Below are 22,433 nucleotides of genomic sequence, written 5' to 3' on the forward strand. Positions count from 1 at the left end.
CCAGACGTAGCGCCCTGCTTTAAATCTTTTCTATACCCTCTATTGGTAGATTAAAACTGAAGAAACTGCAAAAAGGTGGGAATTTAAGGAGATGGGACCTGGATAAACTGACTAAACCAGAGGTTGTACAGAGTTTCTGGGAGAGCATAAGGGAACAATTGACAGGAATGGGGGAAAGAAATACAGTAGAAGAAGAATGGGTAGCTCTGAGGGATGAAGTAGTGAAGGCAGCAGAGGAGCAAGTAGGTAAAAAGACGAGGGCTAGTAGAAATACTTGGGTAACAGAAGAAATATTGAATTTAATTGATGAAAGGAGAAAATATAAAAACGCAATAAATGAAGCAGGCAAAAGGGAATACAAACGTCTCAAAAATGAGATCGACAGGAAGTGCAAAATGGCTAAGCAGGGATGGCTAGAGGACAAATGTAAGGATGTAGAGGCGCATATCACTAGGGGTAAGATAGATACTGCCTACAGGAAAATTAAAGAGACCTTTGGAGAAAAGAGAGCCACTTACATGAATATCATGAGCTTAGATGGCAGCCCAATTCTAAGCAAAGAAGGGAAAGCAGAAAGGTGGAAGGAGTATATAGAGGGTCTATACAAGGGCGACGTACTGGAGGACAATGTTATGGAAATGGAAGAGGATGTAGATGAAGATGAAATGGGAGATACGATACTGCGTGAAGAGTTTGACAGAGCACTGACTGACCTGAGTCGAAACAAGGCCCCGGGAGTAGACAACATTCCATTAGAACTACTGATGATGGCCTTGGGAGAGCCAGTCCTGACAAAACTCTACCACCTGGTGAGCGAGATGTAGGAGACAGGCGAAATACCCTCAGACTTCAAGAAGAATATAACAACTCCAATCCCAAAAGAAGCAGGTGTTGACAGATGTGAAAATTACCGCACTATCATTTTAATAAGTCACAGCTGCAAAATACTAACGCGAATTCTTTACAGACGAATGGAAAAACTGATAGAAGCCGACCTCGGCGAAGATCAGTTTGGATTCCGCAGAAATCTTGGAACACGTGAGGCAATACTGACCCTACGACTTATGTTAGAAAATAGATTAAGGAAAGGCAAACCAACATTTCTAGCATTTGTAGACTTAGAGAAAGCTTTTGACAATGTTGACTGGAATACTCTGTTACAAATTCTAAAGGTCGCAGGGGTAAAATACAGGGAGCGAAAGGCTATTTACAGTTTGTACAGAAACCAGATGGCAGTTATGAGAGTCGAGGGGCATGAAAGGGAAGCAGCGGTTGGGAAGGGAGTGAGACAGGGCTGTAGCCTGTCCCCGATGTTATTCAATCTGTATATTGAGCAAGCAGTAAAAGAAACAAAAGAAAAATTTGGAATAGGTATTAAAGTCCATGGAGAAGAAATAAAAACGTTGAGGTTCGCCGATGACATAGTAATTCTGTCAGAGACAGCAAAGGACTTGGAAGAGCAGTTGAACGGAATGGACAGTGTCTTGAAAGGAGGATATAAGATGAAAATCAACAAAAGCAAAACGAGGATAATGGAATGTAGTCGAATTAAGTCGGGTGATGCTGTGGGAATTAATATTAGGAAATGAGATACTTAAAGTAGTAAAGGAGTTTTGCTCTTAGGGGTGCAAAACAACTGATGATGGTCGAAGTAGACAGGATATAAAATGTAGACTGGCAATGGCAAGGAAAGCGTTTCTGAAGAAGAGAAATTTGTTAACATTGAGTATAGATTTAAGTGTCAAGAAGTCGTTTCAGAAAGTATTTGTATGGAGTGTAGCCATGGATGGAAGTGAAACATGGACGATAAATAGTTTGGACAAGAAGAGAATAGAAGCTTTCGAAATGTGGTGCTACAGAAGAATGCTGAAGATTAGATGGGTAGATCACATAACCAATGAGGAGGTATTGATTAGAATTGGGGAGGAGTTTGTGGCACAACTTGACAAGAAGAAGGGACCGGTTGGTAGGACATGTTCTGAGGCATCGAGGGATCACAAATTTAGCATTGGAGGGCGGCGTGGAGGGTAAAAATCGTAGAGGGAGACCAAGAGATGAATAGACAAGCAGATTCAGAAGGATGTAGGTTGCAATAATTACTGGGAGATGAAGAAGCTTGCACAGGATAGAGTAGCATGGAGAGCTGCATCAGACCAGTCTCAGGACTGAAGACGACAACAACAACAACAACAACAACTACCCTCTATTGATCCTATCGAGGCAGGCAAAGTGCCTCCTTCGTCAAAGAATTGCATTTCCGCAAGATTCTTTTTGGCGTTTTACTTTCCTATAACTAACTTTATGTAGCAGTGCAACATTATATCATCGCGAACGCCTTACTCCTAAATGATTTACATAGAATTTTGTTTAAGTTGTGCTCCATGGTTATTGTAAATTACGTTTTTCTGTATAAGCTCCAAAAAGCAGCTAAAATCTTTGCTGTTCTGTATCTATTTTGGACCTTCTTTATCCTTGCCTTGCCCCATATTTTTACGGGACCGGCATGTTAATCTGTATTTGGTAATGTTAGTGGTAGGGGATGGCCGGATGCTCGTTCTGTCGCTCCATCCGTTTATGTCTAGTGCTATCCACATGGAAATACGGGAAAGTTTTTCGACATGTTTACTAATCGTGTAACGAAGTTGCAACTTCGGTACTAGCCCGGTTTACGTGTAGTCGGATGTGGGAAACTGCCTAAAAACTACTCGACGCTGGGCAGCAACCGACCGTCTTTGTCAATCCGCCTGGCAGGGCCGGCCGTGCCTCCGAGAATCCCAGAATCTGCGCGTTAATGCGTGTTGCTATCCGGGCGGGTATGTATCTAGTTTCGATAGTAGACAGAGGTGACAAGTCATGGGATACCTCCTAATCTAGTGACGGACGTCCTTTCGCTGGACATGGAGTCAACCAGTCGTTAGAAGTCAACTGCAGAAATATTGAGCAATGCTGCTGGTGCAGGATTTTGTGCACAAACTGACCCTCTCCATTATGTCCGTTAAATGTTCTGTGGGAATCATGTCGGGCGATATGAGTTGCCAGATCATTCGCTCGAATTGTCCAGATTGTTCTTCAGATCAGGCGCAAGGAATTGTGGCCCAGTGACATGGGGCATCGTCATCCGTAAAAACTCCATCATTTTTTGGGAACATGAAGTCCATGAATGGCTGCTGATTGTCTCCAAGTAGCCGAACATAACCATTTCCAGCCACTGGTCGGTCCAGTCGGACCAGAGGATCCAGTCCATTAGAGGTAAACACAGGCCAGAGCATTATGGAGCCACCACCAGCTTGCACAGTGCTTTGTTACCAACTTGAGCCCATAGATTCGTGGGGTGTGCTCAACTTTCGAACCCTACCGTCAGCTCACGGGACTCGTCTCACCAGGCCACAGTTTTCCTGTCGTGTATGGTCCAGTCGATATGGTCACGAGCCCAGAAGAGGCGCTGCAGGCGGTGTTGTTGGCAAAAGCCCTCGCATCGGTCGTCTGCTACCATGGATGATTAAAGCCAGATTTCGCTGCACTATCTTAACTGAAACGTTTGTTGTACGTCCCAAACTGATTTCTGCGGTTTCATGCAGTGTTACTTGTCTGTTAGTACTGATAACTCTATGCAAACGTAGCTGCTCTCGGTCGCTAATGTGAAGGCCGTTGACCACTGCGTTGGTGAAAGGTAATGTCTGGAACTTGGTATTCTCGGAAGACTCTTGACACTGAGGCTCTCGGAATATTGAATTCCCAACCGATTTTCTAAATGGAATGCCCACTGTGTCTAGTTCAACTACCATTTCACGTTCAAAATCTCCTAATTCCCATTGTGCGGCCATAATCACGTCGGAAACCTTTTCACACTAATTATCGGAGTGCAAATGACAGCCAATGCACTGCCATTTAATACCTTGTGTACGCGATACCACCATCTCTATGTACGGGTATTGCTATCCCGTCCCTTTTTTCACTTAATTGTGTATTTTCAGATTATGGGTATGTGCCATACAACAATTTAAAATTCGAATTTACATACTGTCGAAGCTAGTTGGAGAACAATAAATGATTTAGCAACTTTGTGGTGGTTATACATAAAAATGTTAAGTAATTTACAGTTATCACAGATCCCTGCATTACTCTAAAATGTTCTGGTGTCATGACTTCCCAATTACGTCTTTCCTATTTACAACAGCATCGTTTGCGAGCAGCCTTACGAAACTTTCGACTTATCCTGCAAGTAATTTGAGTTTATAGCGGAAAGTAACTGTGCTAAAACACTCTCTTGTACGCCCGAAGCTACGTTCGCTTATGAGGATTTCTCTCCCGTAAGAGTGACGTGATGGGAGATGTTTATAACTTGACGGTGGCATTGAAAAACACTAATGATTCTATCTTCTAAATGAGTCCTCTCTTTCATAACGATGGCGATTTTTCGTGGCTAGCTCATAGACCTACGGGATGGGTGTTAAGATTTTTCACTTGATGCTCAATATAAACAAAAGTAACCTGTGGCACATAATAGCCGGGGAGATCCATTGCCGGCCGCTGTAGCCGAGCGTTTCTAGGCGTTTCATTCTGGAACCGCGCCACCGCCACAGTCGCAGGTTCGAATCCTGCCTCGGACATGGATGTGCGTGATTTCCTTAGGTTAGGTAGGTTTAAGTAGTTCTAAGGTCTAGGGGACTGATGACCTCAGATGTTAAGTCTCGTAGTGCTCAGAGCCATTTGAACCATTTGGAGATGCATTATTGTTTGATTACACAAATTGCGGTGAGTCATTACTAACAGTAACAGCCTAAAAGTATCTAATATTCGATATGAATATTTTAAAACTGTACAGAACGAGGTTTAGGAAAAGCATATCTCGGGCTGAGATTCACTGGAATAATCCTAAAGAAATGTAATTCACCCACGAGAGAGGTGACTTACAGATCCTTCCTTCGGCCAATTCTGTAGTATTGGTTGGCAGTATGGGGCCTTTACAAACTAGTATTGATAGAGCAGATGTAATTCATGGAAAGAAGAATGTTGCGTTTCGTAACGGGTTCCTTTGATGAAGCGCGAGAGCGTCATGGAGAATATCGTCCAACACGTGTGACAGATGATGCAGAGAAGGCTTTGGAGGTTACGGATTCGTTTACTGTGCAACTTTCAAAGAAATAACGTTACAAAAGTGTTCCGTTCGAAATGATAACTGTTTCAGAGGCCGTTAAAGTGTAAAACACCAATCAGGTAGACCACAGAGATTCATAAAAATATTACGAACGATATCGTCGTAGAAGTGTTTGTGTGTCAGATCACAGCGACTTCTTATACTGACTTAGAAAGTGAAGCTCACAGGAAGGAAGGAGGAAACGAAAGAAAACTTACGGGTTGATAGGGTAGGTGAAACCATGTTAGTGATTATAAAACCTAGTCAGATTTACAAAGAACTGGCAATATGAGTCCACATATCAATATGACGTTGCATCCCGTTTGGTCTGAATGCATGCAGTGATTCCATTGGGAAGGGAGTCCTAAAGCCATTGCATACTCTCGTGGGGCAACCTGGCACACAACTGCAGTACCTGGTCCTTGATATACTGGTACTGGGACGGATTTGCGACCAATGACCTCAGCAGTTTGGTACTATAGGAACTTACCACCACAGATTTGCCGTCAAGGCTGGTTCCACAAATTTCCAAGCGGGGCGGGTCTGGGGATCTTGCTGGCCATGGGGTACCCCAACACCGCTCAGGCAGCTGGTACACACACGTGCCATGTGCAGTAAGGGCATTATCCTCTTGGAAAATTGATCACGATAGTGTCGCATGACACATGAGGACGCAGGATGACCGTGACGTACCGCTGTTCCGTCTGAGTTCCGTTAGTGACTGCCTGCCGTGACTTGAAGTCATGCCTGGCGGGTACCCACACCATGACGCCAACCGCAACACCGCTGTGCCTATCCGAAACATTGGATGAATGAGACCTTTTCTCAGGTCGCCGCCGTACTCCAAAAAATGGTCGACGGGAATAATGTTCGTATTAATCTATTTAGTTGGCTTTAGGTAACATTGACAATACAGCTGGAAATAGTTACAACAGTACAAAATTAACATTACCTAAAATTTCTCAGTGTAACAATAAACTGAGTTATGAACAAGTGAAAGTTCTTAATTTAAATAATTGCACAGTTAACAGCACATTTTCTAATTGGCCTGATTCCATAAGAATATTTCGGCCTTGTCAACTTACAGTTAAAATCTGTAAATCAACTTCTTTTAAATGTTTCGCTATTGGTTCAAATGGCTCTGAGCACAATGGGACTTATCTTCTGAGGTCATCAGTCCCCTAGGACTTAGAACTACTTAAACCTAACTAACCTAAGGACATCACACACATCCATGCCCGAGACATCCATGCCCGTACCGGTCGCGCGGTTCCAGACTGTAGCGCCTAGAACCGCTCGGCCACCCCGGCCGGCTGTTTCGCTATCAAATTGAGTTTATTTGCATCGAATCGGTTGAGTAAGGAGGTTACATTTGGAACCACGATTCACCTCTGAACGAATTCGACGACATTCATCAGCAGCCTGTGTTCGTGTTACTGACAACCCACATTTGGGACGGTGATTCCCTAGTCTGGCTGCCGCTAGTTTCCGACCAATATTGGGGGATACCACTATGTTGTAGGGAGTCCATTACTTGTTCTCGGATAACACGCGCAGACGTGATAGGGATTACTACGTCTTCGGTGCACAATACAGCGATCCGCACTTGCGGTCAGACCTGGTAGACAGCACCTTGACGACGAAGAGTGTGCCTGTTGTCCAGCACGGCCACTGTCAAATGCGAATGCCCCATAAATCTGGCTGTTGCGGGATTCGACCTCATGGCCAAATGGAAACGAGGCACCATTCAAACGCTGTCAGATGTTGGGAACGCCATCGCACATCAGCGCACGGCATCTCAGTGATCGCTCTACATCGGGCACTGTTGACACTCCCTTACATACCCTACCAGGACCGGTATTACATGAAGCACGATGAACAGTAATGCTGTCCCGTGGCCGTTCTATCTAGCAGAAAGAATCGCAACTTTTTTTTTTTTTTTTTTTTTTTTTTGTCAGACAGTGTATTTTCCATTCCGATGAAATGAAAGAAGTATCGGTATAACCTGGAACGTGTAGATCGTAAACTGTCGCCTTTTGAAATTTACTGTCCGAACGCCACGCGGTTAAATGCAGACACTGCGGCGAGAAGCTGTATCAGGTTGCCGGGTGGTGGGGCGTTGCGTGGCCGCGAGGCGTGGGGCGGTAGCTGGTGGGCGGCCGACTGCCCCATTATCCCACGGGGTCGCCAGTTCGTCTCGTGCCATGTGGGCTGCGCCGCGCTGCGCAGGTGCACTCGTTCACGCCACATGCGTGTTATGCGCAGCGGGCGTCCGGCATTCGCCGTCGGCAATCTAGCTGCTATAATCGGTTCATCATCAGAATAAACATGATGCAAACAAACACAAACGCGATGATTCGTCAGAAGCCGTAGTACACATTCACTGGTGGTGTTACACTCGTGGAAATAGGTCCTACTGATGTATTAGATATCTTATTACTAAGTTACGTTAAATGAAACTTCAAGTTATTCAAATGTATTAGCAGCCATCAACGTTTTTCTTAATCACAATGTAACTACGTAGTTTTTATTTCAAAAATCGTATACAGTCACAGCCTCTGTACAGTTGTGCTCTGATTGTCGCCCTGTTAATGCGCAGCATGAAAATGGCTGAGGCTGCTTTCTGTTCCGTAGTGAATTAAACACGCGTCCTCGAGGAACACGGTAAAACGTGCGGAGAAATAGGCCGCTCTTAATGTTTTTCATAAATTTACGTAGATAATCGGCTGTGAAGTTTTCCCAGCGTTGTATATAATGCACTTGATTAGCAAACCCACAACTCCGCAGTATCATTTTTTTTTACTCGTTCAGTTGTATAATTACGAAATGTAATTATTTCAAATTGATCATTGTTTATGAATAATGGTTCAAATGGCTCTGAGCACTATGGGACTTAACTACTGTGGTCATCAGTCCCCTAGAACTTAGAACTGCTTAAACCTAACTAACCTAATGACATTACACACATCCATGCCCGAGGCAGGATTCGAACCTGCGACCGTAGCAGTCGCGCGGTTCCGGACTGCGCGCCTAGAACCGCTAGACCACCGCGGCCCGCTTATGAATAACGCACGTCGTCTTGTTTCTAATTAAATATTGGACGCGAAATTCCTGTCTCCATTTCAAATACAAATTATTAATTATCGATGTTTTATGAAAAGTTAATAAAATTGTTTACATTAAGAAAACGTAACAATAAGGCAAAAATGAAAAACCAAACCCTTTTTATTAGGACTATGCTCATCGTTTTATACCACAGGGATGGATAAGTATCGTAGAAACATGAAAAACAATCGTTTTCACAGCATCGAGCACATCATACAAATGCTGCATTTTTACATTTGCTACTGTACCATTCCAATATGAACCTACAGAACTGATGTGGAGCCAAGCTGCGGGATTTGGCCCGAGAAGTAACAAGTCTGTTAAGCTGCCAGACGTACTAGAACTAACGCAGGCAGCTTTTTCACAGATCACTGCCGAAAGCTGGCGGGATATAGAACGGCTCGTCATAAAAGAAGAAGAGAAAATGCTGCGCGTGATCTGCGTCTGAAACAGCAATTATTCACCATTGTTGTTAGTCACTAATGCGCGTGAAAAAAAAGGGACAAATCAGCGTAATATTAAAATTTGTCTTAGCAAATATTAAAGAAGTTATCTCTTCGGAACCCATCGTAGTGGATGGTGGGAACGCAGCAGCATATGATTAGCATTTATAAATAACATAGCTTCTCGCTGCGAGGACAGATTTATAACTTTTTAAATACACGACAGATTTCGGGACTGCGCTCTGCATCCGCCCCTCCCAAGTTCGTCCAAACCCATTTACGCTCCTTTAATTCTGTAATAACTGAAGCCAGCAATACCATGCACTGTTAAATCTTAAAATATGCATTCATTAATGCACTATCAAATGACTCCACAGTTAAAGAAAAAAATGCACTGTCTGAAGTCAGTCATTTGTTGTGAAGCATCCCATCTTCAGATGCTCTTTATGTACCATATCTAGTCGATGTTGGATGTTATCTTCCGGGATCACAGCTGGCTGTCAGCCGAATGGCAAGTGCGGAGTCCCCATGTCCATAACTGTTATCCACCAGTGAGGTGTCATTTTGTGTGGTGTTGTGGACGTAGGACATGCACACTTGCCATTCGGTTAACAGCCAGCTGTGTTCCGGAAAATAACACATAACACGCATTAGATGTGTACTTAAGATGCATATGAAGATGAGACCAGCAGTCCCGAAATCGATAATGTTATATTAAAGAGTTATTGAACTATCCTTAAGACCAAAGCGAACTTTCTTTACAATTGCAAAAAAATGGTTCAAATGGCTCTGAGCACTATGGGACTTACCTACTGTGGTCATCAGTCCCCTAGAACTTAGAACTACTTAAACCTAACTAACCTAAGGACATCACACACATCCATGCCCGAGGCAGGATTCGAACCAGCGACCGTAGCAGTCGCGCGGTTCCGGATTGCGCGCCTAGAACCGCTAGACCACCGCGGCCGGCTTTACAATTGCAACTGCAATAATTGCTAAACAGTATAATGTTGATGGTCATGTGACTATTTCCGTTTGATGTTGATGACATGCACAGTACACTACGCTCATGCCAATAGAAAGGCTTGATAAGAGCGTATTGGACTGTAACCAGATTAGCTTGTACCAATTTCATTCGCTTATGGTTCAAATGGCTCTGAGCACTATGGGACTTAACATCTATGGTCATCAGTCCCCTAGAACTTAGAACTACTTAAACCTAACTAACCTAAGGACAGCACACAACACCCAGTCATCACGAGGCAGAGAAAATCCCTGACCCCGCCGGGAATCGAACCCGGGAACCCGGGCGCGGGAAGCGAGATCGCTACCGCACGACCACGAGCTGCGGACCTTTCGCTTATGGTGGGTTCTCCCCGAAATGGATATAATTCTGCAGGGTATGGAGATAAGACCTGTGGACACTTCAATAAACTTCTCTTACAAAAAAAGCCTGAATTCTGATCTAAGGAAAGGCTAAAGTAGAGTTGAGTGCAGGAAACGAAAGGAACCACGAAATAAAAATCGGAATTTGTTCTGTGTTTATTGCAAGAAAAGAGAAAAGGCTTTGGCGGTTTGTGACGCACTAAAATGTGCAGATGGATGTATTTTCTAGCTCTAGCTCGAGCTCAGAGCTTTTTCACTTCGTAAGCAAGGAAAGTGAAAAGCCGTCGACTATTTTGCTTTTGAAGAGTACCTCCACCAGTTCTGCAGTAATCGTCGCTTGTTCCAGCCTCTCCCACGCCCCTTACCGTGATTACATTAAGATACAAGGTGTGCTACTGATGGAGAACTACTGCTAACCTACAATTTCACACCGTAGTGAAACATAAAACGGGTTATTTTAAATCTCAGTGTTACAGAGATCCATTCGGATGTTTTGAAACACAGCTCTCTCTTTTTCCCCTCTCTTCACGAAATGATGTAACTGCTTCCTTGTATAGAAAATAAGCTATTAGAATCGCTAGGTATGTGTTTGGAATCGCCAGTTGCAGACTAATTTACTGATTTTTTTTTCTCTGATCAGTCGTTTAAAAGTTTAAATACATCGTCTAAGAACCGGACGCATAAATATTTAATTTTTGTTTGCGCGATCTCTGCTATTTTCGCCCGTCAGGAAGACGAGCAACTTCGTATTCTTTCAAAGAAACACTTGCTGCTGCAGACGAAGTTTCTTTCATTGTGGACGACTGTCAAAAAAACATGTATGTCTTTGTAGGCAAACTTCCTTGTTCTGCACGACAGTTCTGTTTCTCTCCTCTGAACTGAGGAATTGCTTTCTTTGAAGTAAAATACTTTCTTAAATCAGACTTACGTTCATTACTTTTCGTCGCCGATGTTTTCCTTAAATACTAATGTGTGTCCAAAGCTAAGGTTGCAGACTATCTTAAGAACTTCAGTTACGATACAGAAAGGTAGCAGAGACGGAAAAAATTACAAATACGAGCGTTATCATGTAAGAAAATACGAAACTTAAAAATAAAACAGTGGACATACATAAAACTTTTTTCATCATTAGTTAAAAAAAAAAAAAACTTGCTTACTAGCTTTTATTTAGTAAATGGTGTAGGAAGAGTTTACAAAGAAGAGAAATGTTGCTCGCAGTGTACTGGCTATTTCGTGCAAGATGCGAAGTTTTACACAACCAGGGTTGCTGGAGAAACCGGTAGTTCCTAGAAGACTAATATAAGTATCTGATTTCCTCAAAAACCACTTTTGGGAAAATGGCTTTTGATTCCGATTGATAGTACTTTAAGATGTACTTTTTATCCCAGACAAGTGATAGTTAATATCTTTTGCCACCAAATAAGTTAGCAGAAATGAAATGAAAGAAAGATGGGGAACTGGTATAGCGATAAATTAAGGTGCCCTAAATTAAGGTCGTAGCCAGCATTTTGTCGAAGGGGGCGGCGGCGCCGATTTGTAAAGAAAGACCGTAAAAAGACTCACGTTTTTCATTTATTCTTATAATTTTTATAGAGAACGATAAACAGTTCTATTCGACAATGATCTCGAAGTTTCCACCAAGCGGAGATATGATCTCCTTACCTAGGATTGCTATATTTTGGTAAACCACTAAGCAGTCATGCTCCAATCTCCCTTCAGCCTCAAGGTCATTTTGCACCTTTCCTCTTTCAGTTTCGATTTGAGCTGAGGAAGTGACCAGGAACAGACGAGTGCTCAGCTTTTGGACACATGTTATTACCGACAGGGCTTTGGAATAAAAAGATCTCTGTTCGACAGAGAAGCTAGAACAAATTTTGGTGACGAAAATGCAAAGGACCCGGTTTTATTCAACAACATGAACATTGAAATTACAATGAAATGAACGCCCTTAGCTGCTTACAGGCGTTGACATACGTCAACGGGGACAGATGAAAATGTGTGCCCCGACCGGGACTCGAACTCGGGCTCTCCTGCTTACATGGCAGACGCTCTATCCATCTGAGCCACCGAGGACACAGAGGATAGCGCGACTGCAGGGATGTATCTCTGGCACGCCTCCCGCGAAACCCACATTCTCAACGTATTGTCCCGCACTACATTCGTAGTGCTCCCGCCCATTATACTCATTACTCGCGGCGCGTTGCCGATTCCCGTTTCCCGGAAGAGTTCGGGCACTGTTCGTGCATTCGCACAGAAGAAGAAGATGGTCGAGTGGCCGGTGAGCCTGAATTATATACTAAGATGGTATCTGTTCTTTCGGACACAATACGTTGAGAATGCGGGTTTCGCGGGAGGCATGGCAGAGATAAATCCCTGCAGTCGCGCTATCCTCTGTGTCCTCGGTGGCTCAGATGGATAGAGCGTCTGCCATGTAAGCAGGAGATCCCGGGTTCGAGTCCCGGTCGGGGCACACATTTTCATCTGTCCCCGTTAACGTATGCCAACGCCTGTAAGCAGCTAAGGGCGTTCATTTCATTGTAATTTCACTCTAACGAGCTGCATAGTCCGAAAGAACAGATACCATCTTAGTATAAACATGAACATTATTGAGTATGTTTGGGATTCCTTGCAATGTGCTATTCAGAAGTGATCTCCAGCCCCTCGTTGTTGTTGTTATGGTCTTCAGTCCTGAGACTGGTTTGATGCTACTCTATCCTGTACAAGCCTCATCATCTCCCAGTACCTACCGCAACCTACATCCTTCTGAATCTGCTTAGTGTATTCATCTCTTGTTCTCCCTCTACGATTTTTACCCTCCACGCTGCCCTCCAATACAAAATTGGTGATCCCTTGAAGCCTCAGAACATGTCCTACCAACCGATCTCTTCTTCTAGTCAAGTTGTGCCACAAACTTCTCTTCTCCCCAATCCTATTCAACACCTCCTCATTAGTTATGTGATCTACCCATCTAATCTTCAGCATTCTTCTGTAGCACCACATTTCAAAAGCTTCTATTCTCTTCTTGTCCAAACTATTTATTGTCCATGTTTCACTTCCATACATGGCTACACTCCATACAAATACTTTCAGAAATGACTTCCTCACACTTAAATCTATACTACGGAATCCAAACCGATCTTCCCCAAGGTCGGCTTGTACTAGTTTTTCCATTCGTTTGTAAAGAATTCGCGTTAGTATTTTGCAGCTGTGACTTATTAAACTGATAGTTCGGTAATTTTCACATATGTCAACACCTGCTTTCTTTGGGATTGGAATTATTATATTCTTCTTGAAGTCTGAGGGTATTTCGCCTGTTTCATACATCTTGCTCACCTGATGGTAGAGTTTTGTCGGACTGGCTCTCCCAAGGCCGTCAGTAGTTCCAATGGAATGTTGTCTACTCCGGGGGCCTTGTTTGGACTCAGGTCTTTCAGTGCTCTGTCAAACGCTTCACGCAGTATCGTATCTCCCATTTCATCTTCATCTACATCCTCTTTAATTTCCATAATATTGTCCTCAAGTACATCGTCCTTGTATAGACCTTCTATATACTCCTTCCACCTTTCTGCTTTCCCTTCTTTGCTTAGAACTGGGTTTCCATCTGAGCTCTTGATGTTCATGCAAGTGGTTCTCTTACCTCCAAAGGTCCCTTTAATTTTCCTGTAGGCAGTATCTATCTTACCCCTAGTGAGATAAGCCTCTACATCCTTACATTTGTCCTCTATCCATTCCTGCTTAGCCATTTTGCACTTCCTGTCGATCTCATTTTTGAGAAGTTTGTATTCTTTTTTGCCTGCTTCATTTACTGCATTTTTATATTTTCTCCTTTCATCAATTAAATTCAATATTTCTTCTGTTACCCAAGGATTTCTACTAGCCCTCATCTTTTTACCTATTTGATCCTCTGCTGCCTCCACTATTTCATCCCTCAGAGCTATCCATTCTTCTTCTACTGTATTTCTTTCCCCCATTCCTGTCAATTGTTCCCTTATGCTCTCCCAGAAACTCTGTACAACCTCTGGTTTAGTCAGTTTATCCAGGTCCCATCTCCTTAAATTCCCACCTTTTTGCAGTTTCTTCAGTTTTAATCTACAGGTCATAACCAATAGATTGTCGTCAGAGTCCACATCTGCCCCTGGAAATGTCTTACAGTTTAAAACCTGGTTCCTAAATCTCTGTGTCACCATTAGATAATCTATCTGAAACCTGTCAGTATCTCCAGGCTTCTTCCATGTATACAGCCTTCTTTTATGATTCTTGAACCAAGTGTTAGCTATGATTAAGTTATGCTCTGTGCAAATTTCTACCAGGCGGCTTCCTCTTTCATTTCTTAGCCCCAATCCATATTCACCTACTACGTTTCCTTCTCTCCCTTTTCCTACTACCGAATTCCAGTCACCCATGACTATTAAATTTTCGTCACCCTTCACTATCTGAATAATTTCTCTTATTTCATCATACATTTCTTCAATTTATTCGTCATCTGCAGAGGTAGTTGGCATATGAACTTGTACTACTGTATTAGGCATGGGCTTCGTATCTATCTTGGCCACAGTAATGCGTTCACTATGCTGTTTGTAGTAGCTTACCCGCATTCCTATTTTCCTATTCATTATTAAACCTACTCCTGCATTACCCCTATTTGATTTTGTGTTTATAACTCTATAGTCACCTGACCAGAAGTCTTGTTCCTCCTGCCACCGAACTTCACTAATTCCCACTATATCTAACTTTAACCTATCAATTTCCCTTTTTAAATTTTCTAACCTATCTGCCCGATTAAGTGATCTGACATTCCACGCTCCGATCCGTAGAACGCCAGTTTTCTTTCTCCTGATAACGACATCCTCTTGAGTAGTCCCCGCCCGGAGATCCGAATGGGGCACTATTTTACCTCCGGAATATTTTACCCAAGAGGACGCCATCATCATTTAACCATACAGTAAAGCTGCATGCCCTCGGGAAAAATTACGGCCGTAGTTTCCCCTTGCTTTCAGCCGTTCGCAGTACCAGCACAGCAAGGCCGTTTTGGTTATTGTTACAAGGCCAGATCAATCATCGAGACTGTTGCCCCTGCAACTACTGAAAAGGCTGCTGCCCCTCTTCAGGAACCACACGTTTGTCTGGCCTCTCAACAGATTCCCCTCCGTTGTGGTTGCACCTACGGTACGGCTATCTGTATCGCTGAGGCATGCAAGCCTCCCCACCAACGGCAAGGTCGAACCTTACGGATTTACGGACAGCCCACCAGGACTCATGGTGTCAGTTCCCTCCAGCACCACTTCAGACATTAGTCGAGTCCATGCCACGTCGTGTTGCGGCATTTCCGCGGACTCGCGGGGGCCCTACATGATATTGGACATGGGTACCAGTTTCTTTGGCTCTTCAGTGTGTACTGGGAACGCCCAGCTGCAGCTTGTGAAGAGTACCGTATACGATTTCCTAACTGAAGAGTATCAGATTGAAGAGTCTTTCCTCATTTCTTCTGACGCCGTTAGACTGGAGCAGTGCCCAGCAGTCACATTTCATCCGAACAAAATGTGGATGAAGCAGTTGAAATTATAAAGTTGATAGAAAGTAGTCGTTCAACAAACACATGCATGTGTTTCACATAAAAGACAATGTCGGAAACCTATGTACGCACAGCTTCTATCCTGTTTATTTGTAACGCATACAACGCGTTCGAGAAGGCGATGGGTATAGACGATTGGAATTTCGAGGTTGGCTAATTGGAAATCGCCGAGTAATCTCACAAGTACTGTTTAGTGGTGAAGCCACTATCGCACGTGACAGTGTCACTGACACTTGTCCCACATCTGTGGTCGGACAAAAGCTCGTGTGCCTTTGTGGAGGCACAATTTCAAGAACTCTTCCTGTAAATGTGTGGTGTGGTATGATAGCCAGTTGATTGGATTTCTTGTATTATCAGACAAAAATGACTCTGAGCACTATGGGACTTAACATCTGAGGTCATCAGTCCCCTAGACTTAGAACTAGTTGAACCTAACTAACCTAAGGACATCTCACACATCCATGCCCGAGGCATGATTCGAACCTGCGACCGTAGCAGTCGCGCGGTTCCAGTCTGTAGCGCCTAGAACCACCACGGCCGGCTATTATCAGACAGTTGATAGGACTTATTATGTTATTGCATCGTCTTACAAAGCGCCGTTACCTACACTTTTTTGAAAACAGTCTTGGCGACGTTATTGAAAGAGTTCGCTTTTGGCAACAGCAATAAGTATGTTCTTCTAGCATGACGGAGCCTTTCACATTCTAGTTATCAGGTGACATACAATCTAAACGTAGCGTTCCCGGTAAGACGGATAATTAACAAGGTCCTCGGATCTTAACTGCTTTAGATTTTTGCCTGTGTATATAGTTGAAATGCGAAGTTTACAAAGAATAAATAAACACAACAAACGAATTGACTGCGTGGATTATGAATAGTGCTGCAACCAGAAAAGAACTCCAATACGATATCAGAAGAGTTACACGTAGTGTTATGAAAAGAGCTCGAAAATTCATTGACTTCGGAAGTGGAATTTATGAAAATAAACTTTGAACTGATCATTTGCCGTTGCTACCCACCTTTCGTGAATATTCGTTTAGGTAACAGTTTAGCAGCTGTAGCTCTGTAACCTATAAGAACTGGACACATGTAAAATGGTATATTTTATTCGAATTAGTCGATACTGCCACCTCCTGAAATTTTTACCAGTGCTGTTTCTTCTGAATCGTCCTATTTGCACATGGACTACACGTGGTAAGGTTTGTCTAAAGCCCTGTGTGATATCTGTTGAAACGACATGTTAACACTGAGGGGACAATTTGTGACATAAATTAAAGTTCCCCGTTATTGTAACATCCTGTCCCCTTCCATCATCGCTACAAGCCCCTCCCTAACAGGATGTCGGGACATTCTATTTTGGCAGCCGGAAACATTTCCAGCAGCTCTTTTTGTCTGTCCCCCTCCCCAACAGACTACACCAGAAGCAGGGTGAGTTTCCCCTTGTAATCCATTATTTGGCTTCCACTAATGATGAGTCATCCATTAGACCACCAAAGGTGGATGTTTAATCTCGTGTCTACACATTATTAGCACCAACTACGAGACGTGATGTCTACAACCCATGAGCGCGCGTTATCACAGGCGAAACTGCTTTAATTAGTCACGAGTAAAGACGCGATTCTACTAGAGTAGCGAAAAGGGTATAGTCCGGCAATCGGGACAAGGGAAGCGGTGTTCCCCCTCCTGGACTCTACTTTATAGACTTCTTATTCATTATAGATTATCATACATTTCTTGATGCGACGGTCAGTGACTGTATTAGATGATAGATCTATTATGTTAGTGCATAAGTTCGTAGCGTTTTTATTGTGTTTGTTGATATTCCCGTTGCTATGGGCTTGTATATCTATTGTAATTTTGTATTTGTTGTTCACTGTTGCATTTTGAATTTTCATACTGTCGAGTGGAAATGGTGAGTGGAGCTGTGGGCGTAAGAAAATGGAATCCCAAGAGGAGACATCGGAACATGGCAGATATATTTTTCTGTTTGAGTTCAAAATAGGGGTGACAGTAGCGGAGGCAGCCACAAACATTTACTTCGCAGATGGGGACAGAGCACGGCAAGAAAATGGTTTTCTTATTTTAAGGAGAATCTTTTTGACTTTCGTGAGTTTCAAAGTTCAGGGATACGTTCGGCGTTTGATGAAGATGGTTTAAAAGCATTAATCCATAATGATCCATATCAATGTACTCGAGAACTGGCGAATGTGATAAAACTGCCATCGTTCCATCATCGTACAGCATTTGCATCCAGAGAGGAAGGTTCGAAAATCTATTGTAAGCCAAAATCACAAAAATCTGCGTCTAGTCATATTTGCATCACTGCTTGCTTGTCATCAAGTAGCTCGTGAACGACGACGACCATAACTATCCTGTATCGTTACAGGTGACGAGAAATGGTATCTTTATGCTAACATTGGGAAAAGAAAGGAATGCTTGGCTCCAAAGAAAGAAGCAACTCCCAGTGCAAAGACATGTGCGCACCAGTGGAAGAAAATATTATGCATCTTCTGGAACGGCGATGGTGTGGTGTACTATGAATTGCTCCCCCCCCCCCCCCCCCCCCAAGTGTAACCATCACTGCTGTCATTTATTGTCAACACCTGAGATGTCTTGGAGACGTAGTCCAAGAACAACGACCAGGAAGATGCGTGAAGTGAAGTGATGCTGCTCCACGATACCACCCACCTGCGTTGGGCTAGACTGACAGAAGACATTATACGGGAGTTGGGTTGGGAAATTATTCCACACCGGCCTTATTCACCTGATCGTGCGCCCTGAGATTTTCACCTTTCCCGCTAACAATCAGAAAACCTTCAGGGAACTCCATTCCCAGATGAAAATGCGCTCCGAACATGGGTCGACGAGTTCTTCATCTCAAAACTACGTGATTTTTATAGTCGCGGAATCGATGTTACCCAGCGTTGACAGAATGTTGAAATGGCGAAGGAGAATATTTTATTGGTGACTAAAGTCTTTCTTTCCTGTATTTGTTGTGTTTATTAAACTTATGGAAAAACGCTAGGAATTTATGCGCCAGCCCAATAAAACTACTGAAAGTGGCATGGAATAATGTGGCTTTACCATCCACTGTATAACGTTTCATCGAACACCGGCCTTAATCTGAGAAAAAATGCTTGGGACAATACGTCTACAATACAGATTTCTATGGGCGTGAATTATGGGCTGTGAGAAAACTGGAAAAGAAGACAATCGTACCATTTGGGATACGATTCTTTAGCATGATGTTGAAAATTAAGTGAACTCATAAGAAACGTGGAGGTTCTTCGAAGGATCGGCGAGAAAAGGTACAAACGGAGAACACTGGCAGAAAGTTACATGTGCTAAGATATAGGAAGTAACATCCACGTCACCCGAGTGAGCTACATAGGGTTAAAACTGCAGGGGAACGCAAAGTTTGGTTTAAATCTAACAAATAATTGAGAATGTTCTATAAAAGTGCTGCCCGAGATGAAGAGAGATTGGCGCAGGAGAGGGATTGGTGTCTGGACGCATCAAACCAGTCAATAGGTGCATGGAAGAAAGAAATCAAACTTGTTTCGCTGTTCATTGGAGATTATGCATTTCCTTTGCACTGCGGTGAAGGGCGATGTGAAAATTCACAAAACATTGCCAAAATAGCACCCGTTCATTCTTTCTTCTTCATAGTCTTTATTGAGCTGCAGAAAAGGGCCATTCCAACACGCTGGTGGCTATTCCGAGCACAAAATACAATTGGCTACAATGTACCTGTCTTAACATCCGTCTCCAGTTCCACTAAGAGCGCCCACTCACCCTCTTCCTGCTGCAAGACTTGATCTCAGAAGTGTGGTGGAAGAAGATCCGCGATGGCTTTGAGACGGCATTCAGTTATTTCACTACAGCCACAGATCGATTGCAGCGGACATTGAACAACATGATCATGCTATATCGTGTGTATGTTCATCTGTACTTTATCTGTGGACACAAATGCATCAGTCATTAAGAGAAAGTATAACTATTTTGCTCTTGGAGAGGAAAGAAAACTGAAATTTAAGTTCTTCGTCTCAACTTCACAAATTGAGACACTTTGTAATCGTATGTTGTGCTGTGCAGCGCAAGCGCCAAAGAAACTGGTGTAGGCATGTCTATTCAAATACAGAGATACGTAAACAGGTAGAATACGGCGCTGCGGTCGACAACGCCTATATAAGGCAACAAGTGTCTGTTATCAAGATTTAAGTGAATTTGAACGTGGTGTTATAGTCGGCGCACGAGCGATGAGAGACACCATCTCTGAGGTTGCGATGAAGTGGGGATTTTCCCGTACGGCCATTTCACGAGTGTACCGTGAATATCAGGAATTCGGTAAAACATCAAATATCGGACATCGCTGTGGCCGGAAAAAGATCCTGCAAAAACGGGTCCGCAGCTCGTGGTCGTGCGGTAGCGTTCTCGCTTCCCACGCCCGGGTTCCTGGGTTCGATTCCCGGCAGGGTCAGGGATTTTCCCTGCCTCGTGGTGACTGGGTGTTGTGTGATCTCCTTAGGTTAGTTAGGTTTAAGTAGTTCTCAGTTCTAGGGGACTGATGACCATAGATGTTTAGTCCCATAGTGCTCAGAGCCATTTGAGCCATTTGCAAAAACGGGACCAACGACAACTGAAGAGACTCGTTCAAAGTGACGGAAGTGCAACTCCTTCCCCAGATTTCTGCAGATTTCAATGCCGAGCATCAACAAGTGTCAGCGTGCAAACCATTCAACGAAACATAATCGATATGGGCTTTCGGAACCGAAGGCCCACTCGTGTACCTTTGATGACTGCACAACACAAAGCTGTACGTATCACCTGGGCCCGTCAACACCGACATTGGACTGTTGATGACTGGAAACATGTTGCCTGGTCGGACGAGTCTCGCTTCAAATTGTATCGAGCGGATGGAGACAATCTCGTGAATCCATGGACCCTGCATGTCAGCAGGGAACTGTACAAGCTGGTCGAGAGCGTATGAAGTTGGAGTGATATAGGACCCCTGATACGTCTAGATACGACTCTGACAGGTGACACGTACGTAAGCATCTTGTCTGTTCACCTGCATCCATTCATGCTCATTGTGTATTTCTACAGTCTGTGGCAATTCCAACAGGACAATGCGGCACCCCACACGTCGAGAATAGCTACAGAGCGGCTCCAGGAACACTCTTCTGAATTTAAACACTTCCACTGGCCACCAAACATTATTGAGCATATTTGGGATGCCTTGCAACGTGCTGTTCAGAAGAGATCTTTGTCCCTCGTACTCTTACGGATTTATGGACAGCGCTGCAGGATTTAGTGTCAGTTCCCTCCAGCACTACTTCAGACATTAGTAAAAGTCCATGGCACGTCGTGTTGCGGAACTGCTGCGTGCTCGCAGGGACCCTATATTAGATAGGTGTACCAGTTTCTTTGGCTCTTCAGTGTAGAATTGCGTATTCACCAGTGTAGTGGGCGTGGCTGCACAGTAATGAGCCACTGGGAAGACAAAAGACCGTCTTGGTTTGATCTTATACTGCTAAATTGGTTGCACCGGTCAATTCGAGTCTTATATTTTCCATGTTCATGGTTCAACTGGTTCAGATGGCTCTGAGCACTATGAGACTCAACATCTTAGGTCATAAGTCCCCTAGAACTTAGAACTACTTAATCCTAACTAACCTAAGGACATCACACACACCCATGCCCGAGGCAGGATTCGAACCTGCGACCGTAGCAGTCCCGCGGTTCCGGACTGCAGCGCCAGAACCGCTAGACCACCGCGGCCGGCCACGTTCATCTTGTTGAATGCTGGTCCAGGTTGTACTTTAGACCAGCAACCTAAAAAATGTAGCTTTCAGAAACATGCTTCATTAAGCTTCAGCAGTGCCAGTCAAATTTAAGAAATAATGCAATAAATCCATTAACGTGATCAGATGTGAAATTATGGAAGTAAACAGTGCCGTAGAAGGCATCAGATTCGAATAAGCGTTTTCTAAAACATAGCTTATTCTCCACTTAAGGGCTATTAATCAGTGACATTTGCGCCACTTGTTTTTGTTAAGTTATACTTTGCTTATACTAATGCATTTCGTGCACATCTAATGTATCAAATCTGCAAAAATGTGTTAAAACTATCAGTCATTCGGTATGCACAACCAGAAGAATTACACTGAAATTTTAAGTGTAGTTGAACCGTATTGTCTTAAAATGATGCAGTATTGTAATTATAAGTATTGTTATCGTCAACGAACAACATGCTGTTAGTTAATCACTATCACGAATCATTTCAATGTTTGTCACTTCGTTGTATAACTTCTGTCTTAGTAGTGATGCTGAGTATAAAACCCATAGTACAGTGTAGTACCAGTACTGCGTGAGGTAGGGGAACCTTGTTTCACTCACAACCACACCCCAAAAATTTGGATTTTACTTGACAGCCATAATACCGTGACAGAGTGCTAGCAGCAGGTCCGTTGTTTGAGGAGAGTGAAGAGTGGATATTTCTCTCATTACAACATGCATTAGATGCTTAAAAATCACCCGAGAAGAGCTAATAAAGAGGTGTGAGTGCGTGGGTAGCAGGGCGTCGCACTGCGACACGCTGCTGCCGACTGGCTACCTGCTCCCGCCACGTTCCCCAGGTCTCTGTGTATTGACGTCTGCCGTAGCGTTGCCTCCCGAGCTAGAGTGTTGAGTGAATAGCGCAGGGCACTAAAGCTGCTTTGATGTTAGGCGGCGTCTATTCGGAAAAGCACAGTTCTTGGAGACGAGAAGCTTTCAGAGAAGGTAAAGT

General features: G+C 43.6%; 1 protein-coding gene and 1 non-coding gene across 4 annotated transcripts in view; both read left to right on the forward strand.

The window, feature by feature from the left end:
- Positions 1-22,433, forward strand: part of LOC124795495 (kinesin-like protein KIF21A) — a 493,366-nt gene that overhangs the window by 110,161 nt on the left and 360,772 nt on the right. The window lies entirely within an intron of this gene.
- On the forward strand, positions 12,468-12,541 carry Trnat-ugu. The gene has a single exon. It is a non-coding gene; the product is annotated as a tRNA-Thr (tRNA).

This window comes from Schistocerca piceifrons, chromosome 4, assembly GCF_021461385.2.
Source record: "Schistocerca piceifrons isolate TAMUIC-IGC-003096 chromosome 4, iqSchPice1.1, whole genome shotgun sequence".
In the NCBI taxonomy this organism is placed as follows: domain Eukaryota; kingdom Metazoa; phylum Arthropoda; class Insecta; order Orthoptera; family Acrididae; genus Schistocerca; species Schistocerca piceifrons.